The sequence below is a fragment of the Nycticebus coucang genome, chromosome 4, assembly GCF_027406575.1.
Source record: "Nycticebus coucang isolate mNycCou1 chromosome 4, mNycCou1.pri, whole genome shotgun sequence".
NCBI classification, from domain to species: domain Eukaryota; kingdom Metazoa; phylum Chordata; class Mammalia; order Primates; family Lorisidae; genus Nycticebus; species Nycticebus coucang.
This window is the reverse complement of record NC_069783.1, coordinates 138,983,440-138,994,737: the sequence shown is the minus strand read 5'-3', so window position 1 is coordinate 138,994,737 and position 11,298 is coordinate 138,983,440. Positions and strand designations below refer to the sequence as shown.

The 11,298-nt window shown below is 43.1% G+C and overlaps 1 protein-coding gene across 2 annotated transcripts in view; it reads left to right on the top strand.

The window, feature by feature from the left end:
- Nucleotides 1-2,249: 2,249 nt before the first annotated feature.
- The window catches only part of RNF185 (ring finger protein 185), a 43,488-nt gene continuing 34,439 nt past the window's right edge, over nt 2,250-11,298 (top strand). The window contains exons 1-2 of one of the 2 annotated variants that reach the window (XM_053586912.1): nt 2,287-2,410; nt 10,938-10,972. The gene's annotated coding sequence lies outside the window, so the exon portion shown is untranslated. Of the gene's footprint in view, nt 2,411-10,937; nt 10,973-11,298 lie in introns of both variants that reach the window. The other variant, XM_053586910.1, reaches the window with a different exon arrangement.

Here is an 11,298-nt window from a genome sequence, read left to right as displayed (position 1 = left end):
CTTCTTGGGAGGCTGAGACAAGAAGATTGCTTGAGCCCAAGAGTTTGAGGTTGCTGTGAGGTAAAGACACCGTGGCACTCTACTGAGAGCAACAAAGTGAGACTGTCTCAAAAAGAAAAAAAAGAAATAACTCCAGAGAATGTATGGATGCAAACTACAGCTCCACCACCTATAAGTACATAATTTGATGCAATATATGGTAACAGCTTATCCACAATTCATATTCAAATTTCATTTCTTGACCCAATATAATCCATTACAGCTATTCTGTCGCCACCACACCAGTTTAGGGTGCAATTTAGAATTGTATACCACATTTTGTTGTCGCGCTTTTGTCTTTATATCATTATTATTATTTTTTAGAGATGGGAGTCACTAGGTTGCCCAGGCTGCTCTCTAACTCCTGGCCTCAAGTAATCCTGCCTCAGTCTTCCAAGTAGCTTGGATTACAGACAGGCACGAGATACTGGGCCCAGTTTTCCTAACCTTTAACATGGAATGGTTTCTCAGATTTCCTCCATTTTTCACAATGAGTTATTTTGTAGTGTTCCTCATTTGGGGTTATCAAATGCTTCCTCCTGAGATATGGACTATGTGCTTTAGGCTTAAATACCACAGAAAAGATGCTATGTCCTTAAAACATCTTTTTGTTTGTTTGTTTGTTTTAGAGACAGGGTTTCACTCTGTTGCCCAGGCTGGCTGGAGTGCAGTGGCACAATCATAGCTAACTACAGCCTTGGATATCCCTGTGCATAAACGATCCTGGTATTCACCTCCTTGCAGCCCTCAATGTGCCTCAATTAGGAGTAACATGATTTTAGGGGCCAGGCGCCATGGCTCACGCCTGTAATCCCAGTACTCTGGGAGGCCGAAGAGGCTGGATTGCCTGAGTTCAAGACCAGCTCTGAGCAAGAGAAAGGCCCTGCCTTTAAAAATAGCCTGGCCTTGTGGCCGGGGCCTGTAATCCCAGCTGCTCTGGAGGCTGACGCAAGAGAATCACTTGAGCCCAGGAGTCTGAGGTAGCTGTGAGCTATGACCCCACACCACTCTACTGGTGGGGACAAAGTGAGACTCTGTCTCAAAAAAAAAAAAAAAAAAAGTAATAACATGATTTTGACCCAGTACTGGTGAGGTTAACCTTGATATCCTTGTTTTGTTAGGTTATACCTCTGTAACATTACTATTTTCCCTTTGTAATCACAAGTAATTTATGGGGGACACTTTCACTGTGCACGTGTCCTATTTCTCTAGTTTTATCATTCATTGTTTTTTATTTTTTTATTTTTTTTATTTTTTTGTAGAGACAGAGTCTCACTGTACTGCCCTCAGGTAGAGTGCCGTGGCGTCACACGGCTCACAGCAACCTCTAACTCTTGGGCTTAGGCGATTCTCTTGCCTCAGCCTCCCGAGCAGTTGGGACTACAGGTGCCCACCACAATGCCCGGCTGTTCTTTGGTTGCAGTTTGGCCGGGGCTGGGTTTGAACCTGCCACCCTCGGCATATGGGGCCGGCGCCCTACTCACTGAGCCACAGGTGCCGCCCTAGTTTTTTTTTTTTGAGACAGAGTCTCACTGTGTCGCTCTTGGTAGAGTGCTGTATCATCATAGCTCACAGCAACCTCAAACTCTTGGGCTGAAGAGATCCTCTTGTTTCAGCCTCCCAAGTAGCTGGGACTACAGGCGCCTGCCACAATGCCAGGCTATTTTTTTGTTGTAGTTGTCATCGTTGTCTAGCAGGCCCGGGCTGGGTTCCAACCCACCAGCCCTGGTGTGTGTGGCCGGCTCCCTAGCTGCTGAGCTATAGGCACAGAACCTCATTATTGCTTTTTCTGTTCATTAGTTGGCATCCTATTAAAAGAATTTCCTTGTCCCCGTTTGTGTATTCACTTATTTATGACAGTAGAGACTCATGGATTACTATTTTACTCAATTAGTTACACTCTATTACTCTCTTATTCGTATTTAGATGCTGAAATTTCCCCGATTTTTCCAATGGGATCTCTCCAGTTAGCTCCTAGGTCTTTTGAGTTATCACTATCATTTTTACATTGTGTTACAACAATACGTTCCAGGCTTATTTGGTACTTTCTAGAAGCAGCCTTTTCTTCCAGAAGTTCCGAGCCACGAGTTCTTTGACAAGCCAGCAATTATCTCCTAATTCCTCAGCTTCGGGTCCGCAGGCGGAACCTTTGAGTTCCGCACCTGGGCCGGAACAGGGCAAGCGGACCAACCTCTTCCGGTTGGGGCCGGAAGTCCCTGCAAGAGGGGCGGCTCCGCGTCAGGTGACTGGAGTTCGCGTAGGCGGGGTCGGAGGTCCTGCCCAATAGGTTGACCTGGGTGTAGGACTGGCCAGTTGGCCCAAAGACCGATAGGCTGGGGAACCCTGGGCATCGTTAACTGCGCGGAGGCAGGTATGTGGGGAGCTGAGGTGGCGGCAGGGGTCGTCGGGGTTGGGGCGGGAGTCCGGATAATGCCTTCTTAAGGGCTCCCGGGGTACGACACTTGAGGGGGGCCCAGAGACGACAAACTCGTCCTTTGCCCCAGACCCTCAGCCCAGGAAGAGAGGTCGGGCTGGCGTTGTGGTCTTCCGTCCTGGGAGTACTGATTGGGGGAACTGAGGCCTTGAGAAAGGGAAGGGCTCACCCTGATTCCCTTTCTGTCCACGGCGCGGGGCCGCCTCTCTCTTGCGGGAGTATATTTAATGTGTTTGCCCTAAGTGGAGGGGCAGAGGCTGGAGAGCATGGAGAACAGAGTTTCTCTGAGAGTAAAAGACCCGAGTTTGAGACTGCTACCGACAGCCAATTGTGCATTCTGGACCAAATCTTTTCCCCGTGCTCGGCCTCAGTTTCCTCCTTTGTAAACCGGGACGGTTTCTCAAAATGTAGTTCTCATACCATCTGTTTTGAAATCTGGAATGCCGGCTTTACAGTGTGGGACTCAAATCGGATACATCCAATTGAGAATCTGGGTAGGAACCTGGGAAACTGTGTTTTGAACTCAAGAGATCCTGTACTTAACCTATGTACAGTGAAATCCACTGATCTTAAGTGCCTCCCTGCTGTGACCACTAGATAGCTAGTCTTCGTTTTGGAGCAGCTGGTGCCAGTTCAGGAACTTTGAAAAGAACGGGAATATTTAACCCGGAAAAGAGAGCGCTGGAAAGCAGCTGTTTTTAAAAATTGAAAAAAATTGTTATGGCAAAGAGGGTTTTCACTTAATCCTTGGGGCTGAAGAAGGCAGAACTAGGACGGATAGGTGAATTCTACTGGAAGACAAGATTTTTAATTAATAGAAGAATCGCCTGAGTTGACCAATGATGGAGTGAATTGCCTCCAAAGGAATGCCTGTGGAGGGATGTGTACAGGTATTAGGTGGAGTCCTTTCCAGCTTGAAAGTCTCTTAAGTAGTTATTCTGAATATTTCTGGTGCTGACTATGCTCTCAGAGTAAATTTGTAACTTTTTATTTTTCTGCTTTCTTTTTTTGACATTTCCATTCCCTTATCCTGCATCGCCTATAAATGAGGTCAACACATCTGACCTTATGTAATCTCTTCCTGATTGTCCTGTGCACCATCCTTCTTTTCAAGGACTTTGAAATGACCCAACATCTTAGGCGCTTTAATGTTTGTTGAGTGAATAAGTAAACAGGGTTCTCACCCCATGGGTTAGTAGCTTTTTTCTTAGAACAAGTTGGAAATAGCTCTGAAGACTTTTGTGTTCCACCAGGAGAAGTCAGTAAACTCTTTGGATCATAGAACTGAGAAGTCTCAGTTGGAAGGGCTCCTTGGGTAATAGCCTTCTCCCTGTAACATAAATCTGTTTTAAATCCTCTCTCCAGTCATATGTGTATAGATGAGAGAAGAATTTTTGCAGACCATAGACTAGCTTTCCATCCGGCATATAAAACCAGGTTTCTTTTGGATTTGACTTGCCAGTTCATCCTCAATTACATATAATCTACAGATAATGCATCTAGCATATCTTTCGTTTTCTAATCAAATATGACATTTTCCTATTTTGTGCTGTGCAAAACTCTAAATCTTCTTTCAACACCTATCAGAATGCTTAAGAATGCTTATGTTGGGGCAGCGCCTGTGGCTCAGTGGGTAGCCACAGGTAGTAGGGCGCCAGCCCCATATACTGAGGGTGGTGAGTTCAAACCGGGCCCGGCCAAACTGCAACAAAAAATAGCCGGGCATTATGGTGGGTGCCTGTGGTCCCAGCTACTCGGAGGCTGAGGCAAGAGAATCCCCTAAGCCCAGGAGTTGGAGGTTGCTGTGAGCTGTGACTCCACGACACTCTACTGAGGGCAACAAAATAAGACTCTGTCTCTAAAAAAGAAAGAAAGAAAGAATGCTTATGTTTGTCTTATGGAGCAAAGGTCCTATATTATGTTAGTCTTCTTCATACCCCCAAACTGGATGGGGTTGATCCAAAACTTTTTTTTTAACTGTCTCACTCTGTTGCCTGGGACAGAGTGCTGTGGTATCATCATAGCTCACTGCAGCCTCACACTCCTGGGCTCAAGCAATCCTGCCTCAACCTCCCTGAGTAGCTGGGACAACAAGGTGTGTGTCACCTTTGTGCCCAGCTTTTCTGTTTCCTGTTAGAGATAAGTAAGGAAGGGTCTTGCTCTTGCACAGGCTTTTCTTAAATTCCTTAGCTCAAGGGATCCTCCCAGCCTCAGCCTCCAAAAATGTTAGGATTATAGGTGTGAGCCACTGTACCCAGCCCCCAAACTTTCTGTTTATCTCCTTGTTTGTTCGTGTTTCCCAAGATTAAAAAAATAAAGTCGTGGCAGGTATGTAGCTCATGCCTTTAATCCTAGCACTCTGGGAGGCCAAGGCAGATGGATCCCTTGAGCTCAGGAGTTCAAGACTAGCCTAAGCAAGAGCGAGATCCCGTCTCTACTAAAAATAGAAAATATTAGCTGGGCACTGTGGTGGGTGACTGTAAGAAAAAAAGAAAAAAGTCGGTGGCACCTGTGGCTCAAGGAGTAGGGCGCCGGCCCCATATGCCGGAGGTGGCAGTTCAAACCCAGCTCTGGCCAAAAACTGCCAAAAAAAAAAAGAAAAAAGTTGTAAAGTGGTTATTCAGATGTTATTTGGTTGCTGGATAAAATTATTTTAATTTGTTGGAGTTTTTAAAATCTCTTAATCTGAAAATATCCTCTCCCCCCCCAACCCTTTTTTTTTTTTGCAGTTTTTGGCCAGGGCTGGGTTTGAACCCGCCACCTCCGGCATATGGGCCCGGCACCCTACCCCTTTGAGCCACAGGCGCCACCCTAAAAATATCCTTTTAAAGAAGTACCTGAATTGGCATTTTCATAAGTGTGTTTTTTAGGCCACTAGTCTGCCTGAAGAAAGGATTTGGTAGTAAAAATAAGTTTGGGGAAAGCTACATACCATTATCCTTTCTTGGAGCTTTTCGGTATATGGTACCACATTAAAGTCACTGAGAGACCCTGCAATATAGAAATGTGGTTTATAAGCCAGGATAGTAATTTGTTTCGTTTGTTTAATCTAGTGTTGCCAAATTTATTTGACTTGAAACCTTTTTTGTTTGTTTAATTTAATTTGCCGTACATTGGCAAATTCTGACCTAGAGCAAGGGTTGCATACTGTTGTCTGTGATTACTTTTGCATTGCCTAGGAGCTATGGTCTTTATGTTTATAAAAGTAAGGAATCAATAAAAAGAACAGTATTTCATGATATGTGAGCTATAGGAAAATCAAATTTCAATGTCCTTGTTAGCCATACCCATTTATTTATATTATCATCTTTGGCTGCTTTAATGCTATGGCAATAGTGTTGAGTAGTTGCCACAAAGATTATATGGTCCATAAAATCTAATCTACAGTATTTACTATATGCCCTTTTACAGAAAAAATTTGCTAACCCCTACTGCATCATGTATGTTGTTTATTAACTTTTTTTTTTTTTTCCTTTGAGACAGAGTCTCAGGCTCGACACCTGTAGCACAGTGGTTACACTGAGGCTGGTGGGTTCGAAACCGGCCTGGGCCAGCTAAATAACGACAACTGCAACAAATAGCTGAGCTTTGTGGCGGGCTCCTGTAGTCCCAGCTACATGGGAGGCTGAGGCAAGAGAATTGCTTAAGCTCAAGAGTTGGAGGTTGCTGTGAGCTATGACACCAGGGCTCTACTAAGGGCAAAATGGTGAGACTCTGTCTCTTTTTTTTTTTTTTAAACAGAGTTTCACTATGTTGCTCTCAGTAGAATGCTGTGGTGTCACAGCTCACAGCAACCTCAAACTCTTGGGCCAAAGCGATTCTCTTGCCTCAGCCTCCTAAGTAGCTGGGACTACAGATGCCCACCACACACCCGGCTGTTTTTTTTTTTTGTTGCAGTTGAGTTGTCACTGTTGTTTAGCTGGCCTGGGCTGAGTTCGAACACATCAGCCTTGGTGCCGTAACCTCTGTGCTATTGGCGCCGAGCCTTTTTATTAACTTTTTACTTTAAAATAATTTTAGACTTAGAAAAAACTTGTAAAAATTATACACAAACTTCCTATATACCCTTCACTTAATTTCCCCTACTGTTAACACTGTGTTTATCTATATGAAAATTATCTTAACAATAACATTGATATAATATTACTAACTAATCTAGAGACTTTATTCACATTATGCCACTTATGTACTCTTCCTGTTGCAGAACTCAATCCAGGATCCCACATTGCATTTAGTTGTCAAGTCCTCTTAGTCTCTTCCAATCTGGGACAGTTCCTCAGTCTTTCTTTGTCTTTCATGTTCTTTTTTTTTAAGAGTCTCACTATGTCACCCTCAGTAGAGTGCTGTTGCGTCATAGCTCACAGCAACCTCAAACTCTTGGGCTTAAGTGATTCTCTTGCCTCAGCTTCCTGAGTAGCTGGGACTACAGGCACCCGCCACAATGCCCGGCTATTTTTTTGTTGCAGTTGTCGTTGTTTAGCTGGCCCAGGCTGGGTTTGAACCCAGCACCCTTGGTGTATGTGGCTGAGGCTATAATTTACCACTGTGCTATGGGAGCTGAACCATGATTATAAACTTTTGAGGAATGACCAGTTATTTTATAGAATGTCTCTCAGTTTTTTTAGATATAATTTACATACCATAAAGTTTAGTTTGAAAGTGTACAATTCGCTGATTTTTAGTGTATTTACATAGTTCTATAATTATCACTGCTAATTCTGGAACATTTCATTACCCTGAAAAGAAGTCCTGTACATGTTCGCTGTCTCTGTCTATTCTCTCTTCTTCCCATCTCCTGGCAACCACTAATCTCCTTTCTGTCTCTGGATTTGCCTATTCTGGACTTTTTTTTTTTTTATTCTGGACTTTTAATATAAATGGAGTCATACAATATGTGGGCCTTTTGTGCCTATACCAGTGCCTTATCTGGCATCTTTTATTAAGTGTAATGTTTTTCAAGGTTCATCCATGTAGCATGCATCAGTACTTCATTCCTTTTTATTACTCGGTATGATATCTCATTGTAGCAATATGTCACATTTTGTTTATCTGTAGTTTATTCATTACTTGATTGATATTTAAGTTATTTTCCACTTTTTGGTAATTATGAATAATGCTGCTATGAACATTCATGTGCAAGTATAAGTTGTTTGAACGTATTTTCAGTTCTCTTGGATATATACTGAGGAGTGGAATTGCGGGGTGATATGAATACTCTATGTTTAACTTTTCCAGGAACTGCCACACTGTTTCCGTAGCAGCTGCACCATTTTACATTCTCACGAACAATTCATGAGGGTTCCACTTTCTCTACATCTTCAACAATCGTTGCCCATTTAAAAAAATTGTATCTAAGCTTGGCGTCCTGTAGCTCAGTGGTAACAGCGCCAAGGTTCAAGCCAGGCCCGGGCTTGCTGAATAATAATGACAACTACAATTAAAAAATAATAATAATAGCTGGGCGTTGTGGCAGGCACCTGTAGTCCCAGCTGCTTGGGAGGCCGAAGCAAGAGAATTGCTTTAACCCAAAAGTTTGAGGTTGCTGTGAACTATGACGCCACGGCACTCTACCGAGGGGGACTTAGTAAGACTCTGTCTCAAAAAATAAATAAATAAATAAAATTATATCTAAAAAATAAAGACTACACAACTTCTTTTAAAAAAAAAATTATATCCATGGGCGGCGCCTGTGGCTCAAAGGAGTAGGGCGCTGGCCCCATATGCCAGAGTTGGCGGTTCAAACCCAGCCCCAGCCAAAAAAAAAAAAACCATTATATCCATCATAGTGGTTTTGGAGTGATATCTCACTGTAGTTTTGATTGGCAGTTTCCTAATAACTAGTGATGTTGAACATCTTTTCATGCACATATTGGCTATCTATATAGCTTATTTGAAGAAATATCTGTTCAATTCCTTTGCCCGTTTTGTAATTGGGTTGTCATCATGTACAATTTTGAATGTAAATATTCAAAAAGTTTGCAGATCTCCTGAAGCCCCTTAAAGTAACTCAGAGTGAGCTGAACTGCAGAATCCGAGGCAATGTCAGTAACTCCCTTATCTGAATGTAGTTGAATTTGGACAGGCTGAAGTACAGAGTCACTTGTCCATTTGAGGCTTTTTTTTTTTTGAGACAAAGTCTCAAGCTATTGTCCTGTGTAGAGTGCTATGGTGTCATAGCTCACAGCAACCTCCAACTCTGGGGCTCAAGGGATCTTCTTGCCTCAGTTTTTCTATTTTTAGAAGAGATGGGGGTCTCGCTTTTTGGTCAGGCTGGTATCGAACCTGTGGGCTTAAGGTGTCCACCTGCCTTGGCTTCCCAGAGTGCTAGGGTTACAGGTGTGAGCTACCACACCCGGCCCCATTTGAGGCTTCTGACCATGCAGGGCTTGGCTCAACCCCAGTCATTTCTGATGTTGCAGAGTTGGGGTGGCCATGGTAAGTGACGGGGGTGCTACTTACGTCCAGAAACTACAGCATCACCCAAGATGTGATAAGACCATCTTTCTGTTCAGGAGCTCCTCTGGTGTTTGTCTGATTACTGGCAGGGAGGAGAGGAGCCAGTAGTGGTTTGGAATGGGCAGAATAGTCTTTGGCAGCTAATTTCTCAGGACTATGGAATTACCAGAGCATCCAGGCCTATCTTGACCCCATAGCATTTGGCTATAACCACACCGTCTTTTGCCTGTACTTTAAAACAAACAAAAACCCAGTAATTTAAATTGTGGAAGTAATATATGCTCATTTTAGACATTTTGGAAAATACAGAAAAACGTTCCTCTATCCCAGCCTAATCATCCCTACTTCCAGTGAGCCTTTGTTGGGGTTGCTGTATATCCTTCTTGTTTCCCACCACCACCAGGCACATTTTTTAATGGTTGGAATCATTCATTGTATGCAGTTCATTTTTTTTTTTTTTTTTGTAGGGCCAAGAGTCTCACTTTATCTCCCTCGGTAGAGTGCTATGGCATCACACAGCTCACAGCAATCTCCAACTCTGGAGCTTAGGCGATTCTCTTGCCTCAGCCTCCTGAGTAGTTGGGACTATAGGCGCCCGCCACAATGCCTGGCTATTTTTTTGTTGCAGTTTGGCCCGGGCTGGGTTTGAACCCGCCAACCTTGGTATATGGGGCTGGTGCCCTACTCACTGAGCCAAAGGCGCTGCCCGCACTGTATGCAGTTCTATATCTTGTTTTTTATTAACATTGTAATGTTAATATCTTCATGTTTTTGCCGCTCTTTTCTGTAAACTTTCCTTTTTTGAGACAGGGTCTCTGTCATTTAAGCTAGAGTGCAGTGACATCATAGCTCACTGCAGCATCAAACTTTTGAGTTCCAGTGGTCCTCCTGTTTCAGGCTCTCAAATAGCTGGGATTACAGATGCCTGCCACAACACCTGGCTAATTTTAGAGACAGGGTCTTGCTCTGGCTTGGGCTGGTCTTGAACTCCTGAGCTCAAGCAATCCATCCACCTCAGCTTCCCCAAGTGCTAGGATTATAGGCGTGAGCCACTGCACTTGGCCCCAATTTTTTTGTTGTAATAAAATACACATGAAATTTACCATCTTAATAATTTTTAAGCTTACAGATTGGTGAGTTTAAGTATAGTCATGATTTTGTGGAAACATTACCACCATCTATCTCCAGAACTGTTTCATTTTGCAAAACTGAAGCTCTATACCCATTAAACAGCAATTCCCTATTCTCTCTCACCCCTGCTTGTTCTGACCACCTTTCTACTTTCTGTTTCTCTGATCTGATTGTTGTAAGCACCTTATATAAGTGGAATCATACAGTATTTTTTTTTCTGTGACTGTCTTATTTCACTTACCATAATGTTTTTAAGGTTCATCCATGTTGTAGCATGTCAGAATTTCCTTTTTATTTAAAAAAAAAAAGACAGGGTCTCACTGTATTGCCCAGGCTGGCCTCAAACTTCTGGGCTTATCTCTTTCTACCTCTGCCTCTTAAGTAACTTGAACTATAGGAGTGCATCGCCATGCACCCAACAAGAGTTCTCTTCCTTTTTAAGTCTGAATAATATTCCATTATCTTGTTGCTTCATTTTGCTTGTCCATTCATCTGTTGATAGGCACTTGGATCACTTCCCATGTTTTAGCTATTGTGAATAATGCTGCTATAAAAACCCTGTATAGGGCGGTGCCTGTGGCTCATTGGGTAGGGCACTGGCCCCATATACCGAGAGTGGTAGGTTTGAACCTGGCCCCGGCCAAACTGCAACAACAAAAAAATAGCTGGGCTTTGTGGTGGGCGCCTGTAACCCAGCTACTTGGGAGGCTGAGGCAAGAGAATTGCCTAAGCCCAGGAGTTGGAAGTTGCTGTGAGCTGTGATGCCATAGCACTCTACCGAGGGCAATAAAATAAGACTCTGTTTCTAAAAAAATACAAATAAAAAATAAACACCCTTTACAGATACCTCTTTGAGACCCTGCTTTCATTTCTCTAGGTACATTCACAGAAGCAGACTTGCTGAATCATAAGGTAATTCTGTTTTTAATTTTTTGAGGAACCTCCATGCTGTTTTCCACAGCAGCTATACCATTTTACATTCCTACCAACAGTATACAAGGATTCCATTTCTCTGTATCGTCTACAAAACTTGCTTTTTGATTGTAACCATACTAATGGGTGTGCTGTATTTCATTGTACTTTTGATTTGCATTTCCCTGATGAATAGTGATGTCAAGTACCTTTCCATGTGCTTATTGGTCGGTAGTATATCTTCTTTGGAGAAATGTCTCTTCAAGTGCTTTGCTCGCCTTTCGTGGGTTTTTTTTGTTGTTGTTTTTGAGACAGAGTCTCAAGCT